This window comes from Parus major, chromosome 2, assembly GCF_001522545.3.
Source record: "Parus major isolate Abel chromosome 2, Parus_major1.1, whole genome shotgun sequence".
Classification (NCBI taxonomy): Eukaryota; Metazoa; Chordata; class Aves; order Passeriformes; family Paridae; genus Parus; species Parus major.
Window position 1 is genome coordinate 133,069,967 of NC_031769.1, and position 23,316 is coordinate 133,093,282.

Consider the following 23,316-nt stretch of genomic DNA (forward strand, 5'->3'; position numbering starts at 1 on the left):
TGTTTCCACAATCACTGGGATGATTCACAGAAACACACACGATGTGTACTTAATCTGAGGAATGAGGAGCACAGTGTTCAGAAGGCTGGTGGATCCAACCTCTGGGCTTCATCCCACACATCCCCTTCATTTCAAAACTGTCTTCAGTATTTTTAATACTCACTTTTCCCTCCTCACATCTTCAGCTTTTTTTCCAGTTTCATTATCCATTTGCAAAACAGAAAGTTAAAGTTTAATCTAACCTAACTTTGATCTCAGATGTCATAACATAAACAGCAGATGCAAATAGTTCTTTGGTGACCACTAATCTGTCTGTAAATCTTCTGTTGAATCAGAGCTAAAAATAATGACGTTTTGTGTTATTTGGCATAATTCAGCTCTTTACTTTTATACTCTGGGAAAACAGAAAAATATTGCTAACTTGAAGGCATTTCTGACTTTATGCTATCTCATAGATGGTTCATTGTGTACCTTCATTGTGCCATGGGAGATATGAAGGAGCAGCTCTAAACTCTGTTTTACTACATTTATAAAAGGTATATTTTTTTTTCCCTCTTTATTTGCATTTCTTAACAAGGAAAAAGTGTGAGTCTCAAACAAATTTGCCAGAATCAGCCCTCACAGTTCACCTCTTTTACAGTGATATTCCTTTAGGTTTACAAGTTGAGGGTACAGCTTTACTACTGTGGGTTACTATTTCCTTTACCCTGGGTACTGGAACAATTCTGCATTAATGGCATTAATACTTTCATTTCACTAATACTCCCCAATAGGCCATGGCCGGAGCTGTTACATGATTAATGGTTTTTGAGATGATTATTGAAATCCTTACTGTTAAAGTAGCCAACCTAAAACCAAAAAAAAATGTACTTTTTAGCCAAATGTTGCCAATTGCACAGAGAACTAACAGTGCCAAACTAAACTGTAGCACTGACTACAGAACATTCACCTTGCCTTCCTATTGATTGTATTTGTCATCCTACAAAAGTTTCACTCTCATTCCTACAAAAGACTCCTCTATGGCATAAAAGCTATTCATTATGTCTCAAGATTGTATCTCATATAAACGAAGAAGTATAGAAACATTTTTAAGGGTAGTCTTTTAGGACAAGAATATCAAAGATGCCAAAGTTTATATCTATAAAGAGAGGTTTGGAACAAAGGTAAATACCTGAATTTCTCATAAAACAAAAGATTAAACTCTAAGGAATATGATTCATGGGCACAAACACAGTAAACAGTCTCACTCTGTTAGATATTTCCTCAAGAATTAGCTGTCACTTACTCAGTTACCTGGGTTTAATTTAATTTGAAACACCATGACATGAGAGACTAGAAAACAGGGCTTCTATTTCCTCCTCAATCTGTGGGATTACAGGCCTAAAAATCCCCTTCAAAGTAAGTGTTTAGTCCCCAGAAATATTGGCTAGGATGGGTCAAATGAGTTTTTTATTCCTCTATTTATTCCATAATGGCTAAAGCAGGACCATTATGCCATGTAGAGCACAATGTTCATAATGCTAAAGAGGAAGAGCTCAAGTATTACTGTGCTCTGACAGCCCATCAGTACATGTGTCAGATCTAAGAACTTGTCTCTTTTCTGAATATTGTTTATGAATTTTGCAGGGATTATTAAATAAATACATGATTTAACTTCTCTCAATAGTTAAACTGTTAAATTATAGAAAGGATGACACTGTACTTCATGGTGAGTTCAAGATTTCAGATATGCAATGGGTATGCACAGTTTCTGGAGACAGTGTTTGAATATACTTGTGAAAACATAACGGCCTGAGGGCTCTCACGTTGGGTGATTCCTGCCAAATCCACTGTAAATTAGTAAAATGCTTAAGTTTATGTACCTCCATATCATTAAAAATTTGTTGTAGGCATCAGAATCTTTAATCTGTGGCTTAGGTCCATACTGTATTTCTGTACCTAATTCCCACTGATTTCTTATTTGAAAAGTAGAAAAATATTCAGACAATTGCTCTACAAATTTTCTGCACAAACAAACCTTTGGCTTGAAATATTTTGATTCCAGTTGTCACAACTCACAATTGAACTGCATTCAACTCTGACAGGACTCTTCCAAAGAAATCAGAATAGACAGCTATACACACACACACACACTGGACATCCAGCCTGTGATGTTTTTTAGAGACGGAACTAGTTATCCTTATAAAAATTAAATATTTTAAAAAACTTGTACCCCATAAGATTTCTTTGAAACTACCTATTATGTAGATATCTGCACACAACAACCCTAAAATGCTCAGCAAAAACATTCAGTTTTGTGTTGTGGACATGTTTAATATTTAGAAGACAGCCAGCAGCTATTTTAAGAAAATATTTTTTCAGAAGAAAGTGGCATTGAAAGGAATAGCATGACGCAGCCAATAAAAACAGGTTTCAAATGAACTGCTTTTTATCAATCATCACTTAAATGAAATAGAGCTTCTGGCTTTCTTTTTTCCCAAATAATGTGATTTGTGATATTATTTCCACTTGAAAGTACTATTATCAGTTTGTGACTACCTACATTGGTTATGATTGTGGAAAAAAAACTGGTCAGACTCTACATGCAAAATATTTTTATACCAGAGAATCCATTTAGTTCTTTCTAATGGGTCCTGTTCATTGTGTTACAGGATTTTTGTTTCCTGTGATTCAGATAAGGAACAAAAGATATGGGAATATCAAGCTATCAAATTTCAAGAGTGCAATTAAAGATTTCACCTTCAGTAGTGACACCTTGATTACCAATGAATACACTCATCTAGGCTTTAAAGTATGGCTGCTAGGATTTGGGGATAGAGGATCACATCTTCAAGTGTTACACAGTACCACAAAGCTCTGTGCATTTTCTATCAAGGATCAGGAGAATTATTAATGAGTTTGGGATCTCCAGATTTCAAAAGACCCCATAGATATATAACCACCTCCTTCTAAAACATACATAGTTTTCATTGATGAAGTAATTTATAAATCACCAGTCATAAATAATCAGTCATTAAAGCAACTGTAGAAAATTTCATTCCCCTTTCCACCCCCTTTAATTTTCTCCTTTCTGCTGCCCCTCCTCTTACTCTTTTCTGGCTTTCTCCTTCCCCTTATGATATAAGGAAAGGCTAGACATTTCTTCTGTCTTTCATGCCAGGTGAAAAGAAATTCACAGGACTATCACTTCTTTCAGTTATCAGGGCAGCATGGAAACATATTGATTGGTCTCTTTAGTGCAAGCACAATTTGAAAAATCAAAGGCCACTGGTGCAATATTTATTAGGCTACAGAAAAAAATATTGAAAATTCAGGGCTGGCACAATCATATCAGATCCCTCAAACTGACAACAACTGAATTTCTGAATAACTCAGAAATCTAAATCTGTCATTCATTCCCTGTGTCTTTACTGTCTTCATATTTAACACAAAAATTTTATCTACTGGCTTCATTATCTGGTTTTTGTTGTGAATTTATAGTATTCACCTTATGAGCTTATTCATTCCTTTTACTTCTTTTATGATGACATGATCCCAAATACAGTAAGTTTCTGACTTCACTTAACAAAATTTTAGGTTTTCAGAAGTTTAAATGATATGGGATGCTGTACAGTGATACTACTTAGCGTTTTAGCTGGTACTTAGTTGGTACTTAGCTTCTTAGGAGATTTAGAAGCATTTACAACCCTTTCCTAAGGATGCGCCTGCAAATATACCTGATTTTACCTGCAGGAGGGTTTAGAGAGCTCAAACACTTTAACAAATGCAACATTGGCAGACTTTGGCTTGAGGTAGTATGGTTCAGCTCAAGACATTCAACTCAAGATATCTTCAAGAACTATTTGTTTGAAAAAGGGGGTAGGCATTGGTAAAATGGAGGTTGCTTCCTCTCTGCTGTTGGCTGCCAAGACATTTTGCTAACAAGTGATGACACTTAACAGGATTATGGAGATTTGTCTGAAAAATACACCCACCCTCATTGATTCCAGTTCTATTTTGAAATCTCTCTGAATAAACTAATCCTGCATAATTTGCATTCCCTTATTTACATCACAGAATTTTCTTTCCTTCTCACACTTTGTTTAAAGCTTTCCTTTTCTGACTGTGTATCTTATGTGTATATGTTTAAGCAAAAGCATTCAGCACAATCTTTCATCACATCATTATCTTTGTACATAGAAATCTCTTAGCCCTGTCTTAGCAAAACCCTAACTTATTTCCTTAAAAACCAGTTTACTTTAATGCTGTGAAACTGAGACAGATTGTATTTAGTGGAAGAATGATTTTGAGAAGCTTTTATTGAAATGCATAATCACAGAGTAGATAGTCTTTACTGTATGAGCCTCCTGGGGATGATTTGGATTAGGTGTTTTCTAGCTGAATTAAGTACTAAACAAAAGAACTATTTCCCACCTGTGAGTACAGTTCTACTGTGCAAATACCATTATTGCCAGTTGAAATTACATAATTAACATCCATAGGTCACATACACAATTTCTACTGATGTTAGAGGGAGCTCTATATTTGTATAGAAAAAGGCTAGTGCATGGTGTTTAGAGAGAGAGTGGGAAGAAATAAAACATTCCAATACAACATGAGAATGAAGCTACAGGCCTGATTCTGCTTTAATTACAATCATTTGGATTTTTATTACTTCATTTCATCTTACTTCACAAGCAGTTAAGTTATTAAGAATTTCTAAGATCAAGAGCAGTAGTTTATTTTAAGAGGGAAAATATGACCTTTGAAGCAGGCAACTGACGAGGAAGAAGCTCTTAAAATATATAACTACAATGTTTCTGTTTTCATTTAAATTTCAGATCTTATCTTCAGCTGTCTGACTCAGCTGGAGAAAGTGAAGTTGATTAGTTCTGAATAAGGATCTACACCTTTAACAACAGTTCATATTCATGAACTTGGTCTTTGTCTTTAGCCAGCTGCACAATGGACAACCTTCTCTGGGCAGTCTCTACAAACAGGTGTCAGATCAGTTCCTGAAGATCCTTGATGGAATGCAGTGGTGTAAGTATAAACCAGTTCAATATTTAGCAATTTTTAAAAAGCAATTATTTTTCCTAAAGAGCAACGGAATATTTGTTTCAGTTAAAATGTGTTGCAGGCTGTGCTTTTGCTACACATCCAGTGAAACTGCTCTGGTTCAGCAAAATGGCTTCCATCTTCTGTTAAACTAAAAAAAATCTATTGTGGTAATCTGAGAATAACTTTATGAAACAAGTTCACATTTTAGTAACATTTTCTATTGCTTCATTACCTTGGGAAATAAGTTTGTGGGTTAAAGGAGAAGGTAAATAAGAAACATATTGAGAGAATGTACATACTTTAACACTGGCACTAATTAAAGTATTTTGTTAAGAAATTGAAAATGACAAAAGGAGAAAGACATAAAATTGTTATACAGATTTATGCCATAGGTTTATCTTGCTCAGAATCTTGCTTCTGACAACAATCAATACTAGAAGCCCAGGGCAGTATATTCTCCAAGATACCCTCAGCTTAGGAACTTTGTGAGGTAAACTCTTATGTAGACAACTGTACTTCATGGTCACTGCTGGACTCTATCCTCATGTATTTATCTAATATAATTTAAAAAAAAAACATTTCTAATTTTGGTCTCCACAACATCCTGTGGCAGAGTTCCATAATTTTATTATACATCATGAGAAAAAGTACTCTTCCTTTTGTTTGTTTGTCCCTAAGGGAACCAGGGACAAATGAAAAAGGGGCTGTATTTACCCAGTAACCAGTAACGCTTGCAGATATTTGCAGAGCTGCACAAGAGGGTGCTGATTATGACCAAGGCTCTGAAGGCAGGAGAGCTACAGCACAGTCCAAAGACTGAGCTGAAATTTTGCAATAAGGAGAAAGCAGAAAAGTCCTTGCAGACTTGCAGTCCTTGCAGAAAAGTTTCTCATTTTGTCAATACTCTTTTGAGTCTTGGATATCTGTGTGCTACAAAACAATGCCAGATGTTTTTCTGCACATATCCAGTGAGAAATGTAAGTGACTGAAAAGGTTTTATCTCCTGTACACTGCACTGGGCACCCCCAGGCTGCTATAGAAATACATGAACAGGAAATTGTATGGATCCTAAGGGCAGAACAGAGTACAGCCTGCGGTGTGGCGAGCTGCATGTTTTCATATGCTGCGGTTTGTCCTTTTTGAAGTGGTCCTGTAATGAGCTGAAAATATACACATTTATATGGTAAACATGCATGTAAGTCTGGTGGTAATGAATTTCCACTTTGTGACATACTGGACTTACAGCCTGATACCCTTACACCATCCCTTTCTAGAGACAGAAAGTAAAAACCCAACACTTCTCAGCTTGTTCCCACATTTCTCCTGTTTATCAACTATAAAGCAAATGGATTGTACTTACTTTTTCAGTGCACAAAGGACTAAAATGTCACGCTATAAAGCTGCTAATCACAGAATTTGAAAATTGTCATTATTTAACTGGAAAATATTCCATGTTTTTAGACAGAAAGTATGGCTTCACAGCTGAGGACTTCACAACTACAGACTGAAGGCATCGACAGTCTGTAGTTGTGCAAATATAATCCATAAGCATTCTTTTTCTTTAAAAGCAAATGGTGTTTACTAAATTACCTAGATTACCTAAATTACCTAGGGCTGAGATTCTTGAGGCTTTTCTCAGGCTTGGGAAGGAAGACTACAATAAATGGTAGGAGGTGAAAAATACTGGCTTTGCAGTTTTTGGCTGCATGTCAAGCTCCCAGTAAATAATAGATATGAGTACTGCAACTAATTGATTGAGCAAGGAGGTTTCCAATGAATGGCTACTGCTTTGAGAAATTTTAGGAACCTGAGCACCAGGAAAGCATAAAATAGTTGCAAATAAGTGCAGCTAAACAAATACAAAGTCCAATGAGAGATAAAACTTTCAAATTAAAATATGCCAAAAAATGTCAATATGCCAAATTGAAGAAAAAGAAAAAAGAGGGAAGTTTATTCCTTAGACATGTAAGGAAATATTTATTACTTAGCCTAGATCAATTGATAGCAGCTAATCAAACAAAAAAGTCACCCTCAGCGAAGTGAAGATATTCTTATTTCAGCTGGGAGCATAGTGAGGGTAATTTTTTTTAGTTAGAAAGTCAAGAGATTAGTTTGAAGATGAGGTTTCAAAACTTGGACTTCAAAGATGACTTCAAGGGGTCAAAGTTAACTTCCATCACCAATGCACAGTCAATATTCAAAGGACATACTCCTGAAAGGCCCCTCTAATGAGAAGTTCTCAGGGTTTTCCAACAGAGACCTCCAACTGACATTGCTCCAGGTTATGTCTCCTGCTTAAAAAAGCATTGTGTCATGATTACCACCTTCCTGGAAGTACCAACCAGAACAGCCTCACAAAACAGTTTAATGTCCTTTCTTTCCAATTCACTTATGTATTCAACAAGCTCCTATAAGTGTGTTATCTCTTTTGAACACAATGATTTTATTTAACTGTCACCTTAAGCTGACTTAGAGTAAGTATTATTTTAAGGTAACTGGATAACAGGAATCTCTTCAGGTGGTATGGAAAATGTATAAATGTAGGAAGTGGGACACCTTTTAACTTCCTTATCTCTGCAATATTTCTTCTAATATATTTGAAGAATAATAGATGGCATTTCAGCTTCAGTTTCAAGTTATTAACATGCAGTAGGAATTGGTAAATATGTGTGAACATTAAGGCCAAAAGGGGCATGGCATATGTGACAGGCTCAAAGAGCACAAATCTAGCTCTTATTCAGACCACCTGCCCGAGGCAGAGCACACTGGTGTGTGTAAAGGCTGACTCACAGCATTGCTGATCTGCCTTACTCTTCACAGATTTTAGATGGCTTTAGATTTTTAGGTTTTAGATGGCTTTAGATTTAGGTTTTAGATGCCTTTCTTCACTGTTTATGTAAATTTTCTACACTCCTCATATACCCAAGCAGCTTAAGTGCCTGGAGCTGAACAGAAAAAATAGTACGGTTCCCTTTCCTATTCTCTATGTCCCATCAAATAATAACAGAGCTGAGGTAGTTGCAGCTTATTTTTGGCTTGCTTTGCTAACCTCTTTCTTGTTTTAAATAGATGTGATTTTAACTAGCTTTTAATTGAAGGTGTTAGAAAATGTGATCCTGTGGTGGTAACTTTGACATGGGGATGCCCATGTCAATAGCAATCGCTGCATGACACACTGATCCTTGAAAGGAAACTGAAAAATAGCATGTGATTCTCTGAGATAAACAGGCATAATGGAAAAGACCATTTTATAGTCCCAAGCTGAATAGACACAGTACAAATTAGAAACTCCTGTGGTTTAGGTCTTACTGTGCCACTATCTTCATTTGCCATCCCCATGCTTTAGTTTTCTTTGCAAGAAAAGGGATTATCTTACATTTACTTGTGAATAAAATAAATCCTGAGCTCTAAGTGTTCCCAATAGATTTTTTTTTTTATTTAGCTCTCTTATTGAAACATTTCTAACAACCAAGGACAATGAAGTAAGCATCTAGTAGAACAAGTCTGTAAAAATAATCATTGTTACAGAACAAGCTCTCAAAAACTCAATAGATCTAGAAAACAAAAAAAGACTTATAAATGAGTCATCAGTTCTCATAAAAAGTTCAAACTACATTTGTGGTCATTCATAAAAATGTTCTAAAAGCAATGGGGTATGTTTCAACTTAAAGCAATAACATTTTCCTAACCAGAGAAGGCTGGCAAGATCAACTTTAACCCACTTTTTATTTCAGACCTTTCAGTGCCTTTCTTCCTGTATTTTCTAAAACATTTAGATTTACTCTATTAAGAGCACAAATTATAAAATAAAATAAAATAAAATTTGTGCTGATAATCCAGAGACACTTAGGTGTTACAGCCATGAAAGAAGTAGAGGTTCTCAAAGTAGACACATCTTTGCTTTTTGTACCAGAAAATTAATTTAATTTCCTTACTCAGGGGGGTCTAATTTAATATCTAAGTTACAGACCTTGTGACCTGACAGTCCAGTGTTCTAACTCTGATAGTGCCTGAAACACAGTAAAATTTCTCCTACTCAGAAAAGTAAAAAGACAACACCATTGTAGTGTACTGAACTCAGCACAGTTCAGAGGCAGGGCCCACATGTAAACACTATTAATAATATAATGACTTAAACCCCTGACATCAGTAAGTCAGATCTACAGTGATGATCCCAAGAACTCTCTCTTTCTCTGCCTTATATGCTGCAAAAAAACTTTGGTCTGGATGTAGTTTTAATTCTCATTAGCAGAAACTCACTACCAGAGCAATATTACAGTATTACATTAAAAAAGTCACTTCCACAGGTAATGGTGCAGAAAACCAATTTTTAATTTGGGAGTTCCATTAATTTAAATTTTTTTTTGTTTCTTTTTACAGTTAACAAACTGAAGTAAGTTTGTTTCAGTGGTAGAGACTTAGAGGGTTTAGCCACTCAATATTATGAATGCTGGGCCATACCTCTTAGATATGCAATTGAAGGTAGCATAAAATCCCGATGCAGACAAAGATGACTTTTTAATAGAAACTTTCCATTGATTATTATTTATACATTCTTGGAAAGGCACTAGGACTCTGTGCTGGTATTAGGGTGAGTGCATAAATGTCTTTGTGAAACCAGCCACTCTGAAATACACATGGTTCTTTTTTAGAAAGTTGAAGCAAATCGGATTGCTTTAAAAACCTTTTGTTTAATATTTTGTCACAAAGTTTCAGTCAAACTCCAGTGTAATATTTAAATTAAAAGGTATTCAAACTTCCTTATTTTTATTTAGAGCCAAATGGATCTCCTATTCCTATGCCATCAGCTTTTCCCTTTCTAATTATGGCTGCATTATTTTCTTCTCTCTCATTCTGTATATTCTCTTCTCTCTCATATTTAGCCATACAACACTATTTAGAAGCAAAAAATGTAATTATTCCCATTTTGCAGAGGAGGAACCTGAATCGTGAGGTCTGAAGTTCGTACACAGCCCTATCTGACTCATCACATGCTGCTAAGACAGGCCCATCCTGCAGAGGTGACAGCAGTAAGTTAATGGTCCCATGGTGATGAGAGTGCACTAATAATTTGCCACTAAAAATATGATACCTCATCAGAAATTATGGAACATTAACACAACACCTGGCAGGAAAATCTGACTGTTGCACTGAGTTCATGAAATTTATTTCACCACTTTTCAGTTTTATTAAAACAAAAAATATTCAGGATGCATTTCTTGCTCTGTTTACAAATCAAATTATCAGAGGATCAAAGCACTGGCCTCCAGACTCTCTGATACCAAGTCTTATCACACATTCTGTCATAGGATTCAAACTATCCTGACAGCTACAACTAAATATTGTCAAAACAGTACTCGCTTTAAAATATAGGAAACAAACATGGGCACATAGAAAGGGAGTACCCAAGGGAGTGTCATAGCTTAATACTATAAGCATGTTGCAGAGAGCTGGGTAGTCAGAAGTATGAAAGAGGTGACAAACCAAGACACTTTTGGTCCTCACAGGAGGCCACTATGCTTGGGAGAGTTTTGCTTCTCACTTCCACAGTGTACTGGAACTCCTGGAGTGTTGAAACATCATGAGGTAGACACAGAGAGCTCCTAAACTTAGTAAGTCAATCCATTAAGAAAAATTTAACCAGGTTTCTGTTACATATTAGATGTTGTAACAATATCAACATTAAGAAGATGCACAAAATATCTTTCGTTTTAATCAATACTGGTTTCATAACTTACACAGTAGTTTAGGATAAATTTGTATGAAAAATTAGATAAATAATTGTAAAGACCTATTTTACATGATCTATTGAGCTAAAATAATACATTCAATGATATTTATCCCTTTAAAAGTGGCTAATTTGAGCATTTTAAAGTGCACATATTAGCTGCTGACACTGAGAAAAAAACACGATTAACTGAAAAATCAAGACATATTCTAAAAGCATTTAAGTGAAAGGTGGAACAACAAGGTTTTGTTATTAAATTATAATATTCCTGAAGCTCAGCAAATGTAAAGCATATATGAGTAGATATAGAGGAGTGTTAATACTTATAAGAACCACCAGCAAGTCTGTATTTGAACCCTTGGAAGCTTTGAATGTGCTCCAACTTTACTCTTTCAGTGCCTGAGGAGGACAGAGCACTATCTCCTAGTGAGCCTGGGGGCTCAGGGCTGTAGGCAGTGGTGCAGGGCAGCAGTTTTGGCAGCAGCACTCATGCGTGGCAGGCTGAACCTAACAGAGTTTGCTAAGACAAACTTCCCACCTTGTGCTCATGTGGCAGAGTCTGAAGGCAGATTGGTACATAGAAACCTGGTAAAGAGTTCATCAAGCAGTGTGCAGTCCAGGAATCTGAGCAGAGGCTGATGCATAGTGTTGCACACTGACAGATGAAAAGCAGCAGTCCTGCTCTAAGGCCTTGGACATAGATGTTCATTTAGCATCCAACCCTGAGCTGACAGGCTTGGCTGATTCACAAGGGAGACTGGACTCTTGCCTCTGATTACAGTAGGAGATCTTTCCCATTGTTACCAATGTGTTCCTAAGGAACAGTTATGATGTCCTGGGGCTGGAATGAGAAGACTCCATGTAAAGTGATAAAGATCAAGAAAAGATGGTATGAAGTTGATACAATCAATCATCCATGTTGGAATAACACCACAAAACACACTTCAGAAAGATGCTGAAGGTGTTAGGAGCACAAGGAGTGCTCTCCTCCTTCCAGCTGAAGTATAGTGTAGAACATCTTTGAGAATTGTAGAAATCTTCAGTGAAAAAAACCTCTCTGAAGAAGAAAATAGCTGATGAAAAGTTCTGCTTCCTGTGGAGTGGTGGAGACAGATCACTGCAGAGGCTGGCAGAAGGAACAGGGGCCACAAACCCACAGGAGGTCCAGAGCATGCAGAGAAAGTCTGTCTGCAATGGCAGGAGTTGGCATGTGCCACAAGATCCTTTCAAGCAACAATCCATGCAAATGAGGAGTAAATGTTTGGGCCACATTAGGGATGCTTGAAGGGACCATAAATGCTGAATTTGTGCTGCTGTAGTAGGGAAACAATGGGAAGGGAAAGCCTTCTGACCCTCCATTTGCCATGCATATTCAGCAATTGCTAGGGTCAAATCCTTACAATAATTCTACTCTCACTGGAATGTAAATAAAGAATATCACACTCTCCCTGCCCTGCTTCATCTCATGAATTATGCATCTGGGACCCTAAAGACACACATAGCAAAAACACAATTCATTTCAAGAAAAGCAAAATGTATATCCCAGCTCGTCCAGCTGAGTGGTAAGTCAGCGCATCCTGTCCTGCAGAGTAGGATCATTCCATGTGCTGTTGCCAAAGTGAGGGACAATCTGAGGATAGCTGTGAGATGCACAGAGGTAAACAAGAAATTCTTGCTCTTTGCACTTCTCCTAAGAAAGGAGAGTTCCAGGCAAAAAAATAATAAAGTGTAAATAAGGATCACAGCATCGTGAAAATCCCCCCTCTCGCTTTCTGTGAAAAAGATCCTCCTGGCAAGAGCTATCCTGGAATCAGGCAGCTGGGGTTTTCCACTCAAATACATCTGCCTGACAGTCAAGCTAGTTCCTAAGACCAGGCATTGAGCAGGCAACACCATCCCTCATTCTGTACTCATCCAAAAGGCCCTTTTGGTTCCACTGCCAATTCTGTCTACACACATAGATAAGGTCAGTCCTGAAAGCAATAAATATCCAGGCACTCATGGCTCCCTGAATCCCTTTGGCATTCACTTTAGGTGCATCCAGATGACATAGCAACCTTTCAAGTAGTAGCCGAAAGGTTTGGCTAACATGCTAATAGCCATCTTAAAGTGATCTTTACTTGTTTCCATGGTGAAATGCCACTGAAGAAAAGGTGTACTGACAAGAATAAATATGCAAGTTGTTTACTTTCTGTCCATGCATGCCATTTTGCATATTCTTTCATACTAGCAATTAAAAGTCTGTGTTGCCCCTATGTAGTCATTGGGCTGAGTAGAAAGGTAAACACTGGAAGTCTTTTTTCTTCTGGTAGCTGACAGCTTCTCTCCTTGGTGAATAAAAAATTGTCTAATTTTACTCTTGTCAAAAAACAATAGAGGTTGCATTAGTCACAGAGAATATGGAAATTTGCCAGGAAAAGAATATTAGCTGTACCCCTGTAGAAACCTAATAAAAACGTCTATTGGGCTTTTGGAAATAGCCCTTAACTACCAGCCAAAGCATAATGAAATTGGCAAAACACAAAAAAGCAAAGTCTCACTTTGCTTTGCAGCTTTCAAATGACCCACAAACCTCATTAAAAGGGATCAGCAGTGGCAAATGTAGACTCTGCCAAAATTCTTTGGCAACATGTCCCAAAAAAACTGAAAGAGAACAGGTTTACATTGAAGCAACAAACTTGCCTGTAAGATTAGCTGCTGTCAACATCTCTAACACTACAGACAGAAAAATCCCTTTTGACTTGTTTTCTTAATAAGTTATCCTGTTGAATTTATTTCATCCACAGTCCACAGGAGCAGATAGTGCTGCTCTTTACTCAGATAAAATCCAGATGAAGCTAAGGAAGGGGGTTGCTGCCTGAGAAAGGAGGACAGCAGGAGAGCAGAAGGGAGGACAGCACTGGACTTTCTGGAGCAACTGTTTTATGTTAATAGTAAGGAAATATTATTTTTTTAAAGAACAGTGTTGTAGAGCATTTAGTATTTTATTGTGCACATTCATGTTCATAAACTATAATTAAGGATAGATGTTGCACTGAATTAAACAAAACCAAACTAAAAAATTATGGAACTCAGTTCTCCCTCCCTGCTACCTGTTTATGAGAAGGCAGAATCAAGATTTCACTTTGATTACCTTCTAGAAAATATGGTCCAGATCAAGTGCAGACTATGAGTTTGTAGATGACCTATTTATGTCATAAAAGAGGTCTGGATAGCTGTTTGTCTCAGATCTTAAAATCTGTTAGCTTTTGAAAAATTTAGTATTCTACTGTCAAGTTATGAGTAAAAAAATCCTCCTTGTTTCTTTAAAAATCGCAAATAATATAATGCGGAATTGGCCTCACATGCCCTTTCATGTAAAAGAGGAGAACAATACACATACTGAGGCAACAGGGTCGAGAAGGAGTGAATATTTGGACTGATGAGGTTTTTGATGAGTCTGCAGAGTTGATTCATCTTTAGACAGTCCTGAGGCTTCCATTATGCTATGGAAGCTCACAGGAAACTACCAAGAGTATGGTTTTTAACACTGAACCATCAGATTACAACAAAGCAACCTGTTTTTCCCTGTAACTCCATGTTTGTAGAGATGTTTATTCAATGTGTGTCTTGCTCTGTTTGTGGACTGTAATTTTAATGAGACACATGCAGAGCTCTTCTAAAAGCCAGCTTTGCAAAGAGAAATGTTACACTGAGAAGTTCCTTGTTTGGCACTGATTTATTGTTTTGTTAATAAGTCTACCTTGATTTCACTCCATATATTTCTTTCTTCCTATAGTATAGAGCTGATCAGTTGTGCTGCCCCCCCGCCCCTCCAAAATTCAACTTCACCGTTTTTCATTCTCACTCACCCTCCCTGTTACCCTTCATGCTGAGGCAGGAAAACAGCCTTAAAAATCTCCCAACTTACATAATTCAAAGACAACACTGGAGTTTGAGTGGTTTAGTCCTTGCTTAAGGCTGAAGTTACAAAACGCAAAATATTTAATTAGGAAATTAAATCTGAGGTCAGTTAAAAGGTAATGGAAAGGTGTTTGTGAAAATAATAATAAAGAACCCAACAAACCAGTGCTCTTAGACACTGACTAGTCTAGAGACAAAAGAGGGATGCTATGCACAGCAGTAGTTTCACTGCTTGTGCTTTTCTTTAGATATCTTATGGTCATATGTAGCTAAATATGGGGCAGTATGGCGTTTAAAAATAATGGTGACATACAAAGTGCCTTTCTGCCTCTGTATTTCATGGCTAGCAAAACCCATACTCTCCACATGCACCGGGACTGGAGACAAGAGACCAGGATGGGCACAGAAGGAGGAGAAGCTGACATGGGTCAGTGTATGTGCTGTGGCTTGGGCGGCTGATCCAGCACACTTGGGGGCTCAGACACTGGCTGTGTCTCCCAAACCCAGCTTCTCGGTGGTCTTCTCAGGGTACAATAAATCCACATGACATTTCCGTGTTGTGCACACCATAAAGACAGAAAAGATTAAGAGTCATGTTCTCATTACAGAGGAGGCCTCTGTGGAAACCTTAAGATTTGACCAAAGCACAGGGATAAAATCATCTGCTCAAGAGCATTACACGCCTAATTAAAAAAAGAAAAAGAGGACAGCATACAATTGATTTCACTCCAGATTCTGTCTTAACTTTACAAAAATATTCTGGTATTATTCTAGCTTTCTTGTTCCCCTGAACTTCCTGCTCAGATTGGAAATGGAAGGGCCAGACATCTCTTCTCTTCTCAGGGGATTTTTGGGGCAATTCCGAAGAAAAGAACATTCATGTTTTCAATGTTGGTGGTGACATTCAACTATAAATCACAGATCATCAGTGATTCTTAGCATTGAGATGTACTGGCCAAAATCCCTAAGAATCAAAGGCATCAAAGGCAAAAGAATCTTTATAATCAAGAGAAGGAAAATTGGGATCAGGAGGCCTGCTTAAGATTTGTATAAGAAATTTTGCAAACTTCCATTATCCTTTTGAACATGAACATTTGTTATTTGGAATGGCTTATTTTATCATTAATAAAATAAGTAAAACTCAAAAATGCGTGAATGAGCATAGGAGAAACTTAGAAAGTAAATTTACCAAAGTATAATTTAATTCTTTTTCCCTCTGCTCCATTTTTGTTTTTTACGAGATTTAGCTGCCATTTTATCTGTACTGAATGTACTTTTGATCCAGAGTACACTTATGGCAGTATTTTTAAGGTATATTCAGCTGATTTTTTTTGTTCATAACCTTCCTCTAAGGACTGGTGAAAAGCATCAAAGTAAGATTGCTTCATATCAAAAAGGCCGTCATATCACACTGGAAAACTGTTGTTTGCAAACCCCAAAAGTTTAAAATCCTGTTAGGTAAGGAAAAGAAAATAAAGGATTTATAAATGCTTACTCAATTATAAAGCTGCTCAGATCAGCTCATTACCAGTTAATTATTAAATATACATTGCAGTCATTCTTTAGATGAGATATTTGGGAAGCAGATGGCTCGTATCAACAGACTTAAAAATAAATAAGACTGTCTTCAGGAACATCTGGTGCTGGTGACTGTCAGAAAGCATGCCAAGCTTAAAAATTCAAATAAATCTGTGGGGTTTGAGGTCTTTTATCCCTACATTTATGACAAAAAGGACCAAAGGAAAGATCTAACTATGAAATGGAATCAGATGGCAAACTCTTTCTTCAAGGTATTTGCTCATGTTAAGACCAAAGAATTTTTTTCCCTTTTGTGGTAGGCTTTTACCTACCACAGCTAAGCACTGAAGCACGGGTAAATCTATTACTTCATATTATGTCTTGTGACTGAAATTGAAATGAGTAATTTTTGGATTTTATTCTGTTACCTTTTAGCAGTTGCACTTCAAAAAAGCTGTGTAATTTTCCAGGTGACAGTGTTACAGCATTGAAATGAATTTCAGTAAACCTTTTGATCATATATCTCACTATGACTCCATCAAACTTTTTTGGTGAGAAAGGGATAATATTATTTATCTTGTTGATATTTGGATTAGTTTCTACTTTGCTTTCTTGTAAGGGAGTAAAAACATTGTCAAAATGAAATTTAAGTGTTTAATTGTTGTCTTTTTATCTGTATTTCCAATTGTTCCAACTGTTGAATTCCACCCTAAAATATATCAGCTTGACCACCCATGGGTATAACCCTCTCTTTCCAAAGAGTATGTCCAATTTAACCAGTGACTGTCGTGCTGAATCAGAGTCTCTCCACTTTAGAAGTTTATTTTCAAAGAAAACAGAATGAGGGCAGAGCTGGAGTTGTGTGTGTGTGTGTGTGTGTGTGTGTGTGTGTGGTGTATGGGGTTGTGAAATCCTAATCAGGGTCCATCTGGAAATGCACTGAAATCTTCCACTGAAATATCAGTTAGACAAATTAATTCCAGTATGATGCTGCAGATATAGGGGACAAGTCTTCCAGGAAAGAAGAAATTGGAGCACTAGTGAGGGCATATTTTCTGAATTCCTCTTATGATTTTTCCCAAAATCCATATTCAATACATAGCCACAAATGGACTAATCCTGCCCAACCAGAGAAGTTTTGGACAGCCTCTTGCTCTTTCTCACTTGTCCTGTGTCAGCTTAGTGGGATTTAACAGCCTCTACATTTTTGTCTCCACCTTATCCTGAGTTCGGGATAACTTGGGCTTTGTCCATCCTACCCAGGCATCCATTGAAGGAGAGTGGGAGGTGTGATGTGGAGGCACAGCCTCTGGTCAGTGCTGTATTCAGGTGATTCTGTGACTGCCTCTTGTCTTTGCTGGAAACTGCTCAAGAGTCCAGGTGTCTTCTCTGCCACCTGTGCCACAACCACAGACCACACAGGATATTAAATAAAGCCATCTTAGACCTTCAGGTTCATTTTTTGTCTTTGTTTCCCCTGGTGTGGTCTGCCAATGTGAAGTGCAAGCCCAATTAGAGGGGTTTGCATCTGTTTTGGTTTTTTTTTACGTGGTCCCTCACTGACACAAGAACTGTGCTGACAACACACGTGAAAACTGGCACACTGTGCGGTGCTGTCCACCACGTCCTCTCCTTGCTGTCCCCTCTAACACCCCTTACTGTCTTTTAGAGCTTTTGTTTTTGCACTCAGACAATTCATGAGGTCTCATTTCCAGCTGTGCTGGAAAGTAAAGGAAGGGATTGGAAGTCCAGTTTCAATTTGAAGCATTTAGTTTGACTTTTTTTTTTCCCCTTAGCAGAGTGTGCCTCAGGCCTGAGCTTTGGTGGTCTGGTGATTAACACTGCTGTCTAGAGTTTCATGATACTGGGATTCCTTTTTCTGCTTTACCACAGATTTCCTGTGTCCTTGAGAAAGTCACTTAATCTACTATTCCCTCAATACCGCAGAGAAAACGATGCTGTTCTTCCTGAGCAAGGGTGTTGGCAGGACAATTCTGCTCCCTCTCAGAGGAGAATGTATGGGACTGTGGCATTTAGATAGGCAGAAAAATGGAACCTTTTAAACTCAGTGATAAAGCTTGGTCATTCATTGTAACAAAGTCATCTGTAAAGGACAGAAAGGACCACTTTGTCTGCCCATGGAGGAGATTAAATTATTATAGATTTCATTTTTATGTGAATTTATTTTTATGTTAGCTTTTTATGTAAAAGTCATTAAAGGTTCTGAATACGTCCTTCAACACAGAATAAATCCCTAATAAAAATATAACACAGTTGCAACTGTATGTGTGCACTTATCTGTGGAAAGTGAAACAAATCTGTAAGTACCCTTCAGCCAATTTCTTTAGTTATGAAAGTGTTTTTTAAGGCAGCTTTGCTTCACTCTGGTTCATCATAATCTGTCATGTTTTGAACCTAAAAAGCATCCTGGCACTAATATCTCAGATGGCAGGACACACAAGTTCTGGTCTGACACCCTTTGAAAGTTGCATTCTGTCTCCCCACATTTGTCAGATTACTGTCAATTTCACTTAAATAAATTTTCTAAAAGTCCTCATTTCTATTCAGTCCCCCGATTATAATGCATCAGAACTTTAGATAAATGAAGCAGAATTGACTTTCAATTTGGTTTCAAGAACTGTTGGATTTTCAGAATCAAAGACTGAAGTGACCTAAAAGTTGGAGGATTTTGACCAAGAACTTTATCAAACTCCAAGGAAGTGCTTGAATGAAGAAAAATTGTATCAGTGGCATGTTGTAGATGCTTGGTGTGCAGCCTACTCTTTCCTAAAGCTGAATATTGGCAAAGTGTGCAACGGATAACATCCGAACATTTCAATTAGCAAATACTCAGATGACCCTGAACTGCAGGGAGCAGTTGGTGTGCAAGAGGGCTGGGTTGCTGTTCAGAATGACTCCAGCAGGTCAGAGAAACGGGCTGACAGAAACCTGACAAAGTGCAGCATCGGTGGGAGCAAGCTCATTCACCCTGAGGGGACAGCCTAGGACATCAGTGCAGAGTGGGGACAAGTGGCTGTGGGGCTGCTCTGCAGGCCCTGGGCACCCCAGAGGAGCCACAAGAGAGGGTGTCCTTGCAGGAGCAAAGGCCAGCCACAAACACAGTAAAGGATCACAGTGTGCAGGCTGAGAGGCTCCCTCCCTCCTTGGCACTTTGCTGAAAACAGCCCTGATTGTTTAAAACTCACAGGACCATACCTGGGACCCTGATCCCAGCTTAGGTTCCCCAGTACAAGAAAGCCATATGCAGACTCGAGCAGTAATCTTCCAGAAGATCCATGGTAGCAGAAAAAAAACATGTAATCTGGGTATCTACACAAAGTGATTGAAATTCTTATGATAATCTACCTCTGAATTCAAAATGTCTTCAATATTGTAATCCAAACTTTTCCTGTTTCTACAGTTTAGCCACATGCTCCATTCTGGTTCCATACATTATAGTACAGATTCTAAAACATCTTTAAGTGCCTATTAAATATTCTACAACATATATCTACACATGTTTTGGAAAGAAAAGAGATGAGAAATAAAAGGAGTACTAAACAAAGGAACAAAAAAAATACAGAGAGAAAAAAATCCACTAAGAGATTGCTTTCTTATGAAAATAGAACACTTTTCACACAATCTCCTCACGGAAGGATAACATTTTCTTCAAAAAAACTCCCCTTTTTGATCAGATATTCATTCTCATGTTCCTGAATGAAATGGAATGTAATTTAATATACTTCTCAACCTCCTATCAAAGTAAATGGATTAACTGAACTGTTAAGTGATGCAAACCTGTTTATTAGTTTTCTTTCTCAAAAGCTTCAGTTTCTCCTGTTGGATGAGTAGCATAGTGTGTTGGATATTCATGATTGGAGTAGATGTAGTGCTGTGGTGTCTTCAAGCAAATGCACTGCATCAGTGCACAGCTATGAAATTGCAACATCTTATGTGTTCTCTTAATTGAAATAGTCAATTAAAAGATCTGTTTTTTCTTAGCAATACAAACTTCCATTAACTTACGCAATACAATTGTAAGAATTCCCTGGAAATGTTGTGACACCATTTCAACCAAATGCATGAAGACTCATGGAACATGAAAACTTTTCCTGACCTAGTTTTAAATTTAGTGAATGGCTATTGCATGCCTGAACAAATCTAAAATATAGTATTTCAGGTGTTTAAAGAACAGCTCTTAATATAGCAAACTTTTTGCTTGTAATTCAAATAAGAGCACTACTTGACAGTGGTTTGGTCAAAGAAGCTATGAATATAATCAGTAGATATTCTAAAATAATTTGTATTTTAATTAGTTGATTTCTCAATCATACATATAGAGCTATCTTGTGTTTTGAATTCCAGTGTAAAGCACTTATTTAATAAATTAATATCGTCAAAATTCATGGGCCCAGAGGAATGTTGAAGGAAAAATGAAAGAAACATGGAAAGTAGAACAGGCTGTAGACAGAAAAACTGGAATTTAAACTCAAGCTGAATTTAGAAGGGAAGCACTCTGATTGTTTTGTTCAAAACTTCTTACTTCCTTTACAAATTTATCAGCAATTGTATAAAAAAATTCATCTTCACTCTAGACAATGAGACTGAAAATTAAGTTTTCAGCAGTGATAAGACAGTATGTGAAAAAAATTGAAGGAAAAATAAGTTAGTGACAGATGAAAGAAAAATGTTGCACCATCCTTGCAGATATTCTAGAAACACTTAAACACAACTATTTCATTTCTATATGCCTATTTCCAACCTCAGATTTCCTGGAGATATAGAGGTAGACAAACCCAGAGTTTTGCACCTAATGCAACTTAAATAGATATCATGGATGCATAAAATAGAATCTAACTTGTAAAACACACACCCTAGAAAGGCTTAGTTATTGAGGATATGATCTAGAGACCACATTTTAAGACTACATACATAAGATTCACTTCATGATCAGCAGCAAGTTTACCTTGGATTCCTGCAGAGGCTCATGAAAAGTCTGAGCATATCTTTCCTGTTAAGGCTTGATTATCTGGAAAACTTGAGTATCTCTGCTCTGAAAACCTGAACATGCCTGAATTAATCATTATCAGCAGTAGATACAAACAAAGCATTAACGGCTTTTCAAAATCTTGACCAGCATTTCCTCTTAGAGCCAGCAGCTATTATAAAACAGGATTGTCATTTTCCTCTAACAGTGTTAAGTACAATGAATCAGATTTATATCCTGTTCTCTTATTATTTTTGAAAGCTTGTTATTAAATTTTATTTCCTAAATGTATGTCTTCATACAAATATGCCATAAAGATTTTATGTATCACCTGAGCAGTTTAAAATGTCAGTTTAAATCTGGAAGAAATTATATTTACACAACATTAACAGTTTATATTTTTTCTAGTACAAATATTTTGTTTTGCTTTTCTTTGGTTTTTTAATTCACATTGATTTTAATGCATAAATTGTTCTGCATAATCCAGTTGTTAAGATCAGTTTTCTTGGTTGTAACAGGTATCTGTCACCCAATTATAATAGGTTTCATCTGTCTTGCAGTAAAAGTAATAAATGAAAGTTTTCCTTTCCAATAAAGTGATTAACAGTAGGAGTGACACAGGCATAGGATCCTTTCACATTGTATCCTTGAAAATTTATTCTGTTGACAGAAAGAAATTAGTATGAAAGCACTTATATGGCTAGTTTGTTGACTAAGCCTGACCACCTCTCACCTTCAGGCTCAGCTTTTTGTTCTTTGAAACAAGTTCTGTATATAAAATAATCTGGAAAACCAAATATTTTTAAAATGTAAGCACCCCACAGTATTTAAATGCCTACAGTTTCATGACAACTACAGTAAGTACAGAAAGCTTTTTCTTTTTTTATGGCTATGATTAGGATATGGTAAAGTGCTAAATGTGCAAGCAATTATGAACTTGGCACAGTAGCAATATTTATTTTAAGGTCTACTTGTGCTGCTTTGGTGGAGGATGTTTACTTAACCAGACTCTATTAAACATGTTGAAGACTTTGTACTCTAAAACATTTTTAATTGATGAAACACAGAAGCAATCAATCAACACAAATGGTAAAGAAAGGCAGACAGGACCAGGCAAACAGAATAAGACGTGTAGGTGTCTTTTTATCTCTTAAGGGGAAAAAAAAAAAGAAAAAGTCTATTTGTGCTGCTGAATTAAGTGTTTGTGAGAAGAGAAGACTTGATAGTGGTGGAGACTGAAGTCTTCTATTTATTTACAAGTCGGGCATAGTGGTGGGAACTCTTGCATGGTCTCTTTCCTTTCCTATTCAACCTCTGACCTAATGGACCTGATGAGCTTATCCTCTCTTGTGACAGGAAAAATCCATGCTGAGTGTACAACCTGTGGGTCTAACTTACCCAAACAATGCTGAACGGTGATGCTTGTCATGCACCATTTGTAAACATATGAAAGCCATTGCACTGCCTCACATTCCTGCTCCAGGAAGCAAATTCCTTATAACCCTGAGCACCAGTAGGATGGGAAGCATTTCTGCAGCTTCCTTATTCTCAAACTGCATCTGTTCTGAGCTTCCAGATGTTAATTCTAAATCATGTGCCCATAAATGTTTTTTTTTTAAATTTAAGTTTAAAAAAAATTATCAGAATGCTGTCAGAGCACAGATGTTCTTTGAAATGGGGTTTATTGGCAGCTACTTCTTGATAAAGAGCTTAAACCTAAAACACTTGCTCAGACTAAACTCCTTATTTCAGTGAGAATTTTGCCTGAAAGAGGGTGGCAGGACTATCCCCATAGAAGAAAAGGTTTAGATATTTAGCAAGTTATTCAGGTAGTTCAAAATGCTGTAGCCACTTGTGCATCTCATAACTGTGAAATTGAAAGGAAATACATTGATATTAAGTGTGTATATATATGTGTGTATATATATATATCCTTTCAACATCACATTAATTAGATTTGTACTTATCACAAGTGCTTCAAATCTTTATCTGTACAAACAATGGACTGAAACACAGAATAAACATATAAACAAAAGCATGAATGCGTACATTCATACATATAGCCAAACTAGATTCCATATGAATGAATATTTGGACCCTAAAAAAATGAAATTTTAGTTGGTATCCTTTAATTCTAAAA

The 23,316-nt window shown here is 36.9% G+C and overlaps 1 protein-coding gene across 1 annotated transcript in view; it reads right to left on the bottom strand.

Moving 5' to 3' along the window:
- Nucleotides 1–23,316, bottom strand: part of ANGPT1 (angiopoietin 1) — a 152,304-nt gene that overhangs the window by 101,603 nt on the left and 27,385 nt on the right. The gene's annotated exons all lie outside the window — the stretch shown is intronic.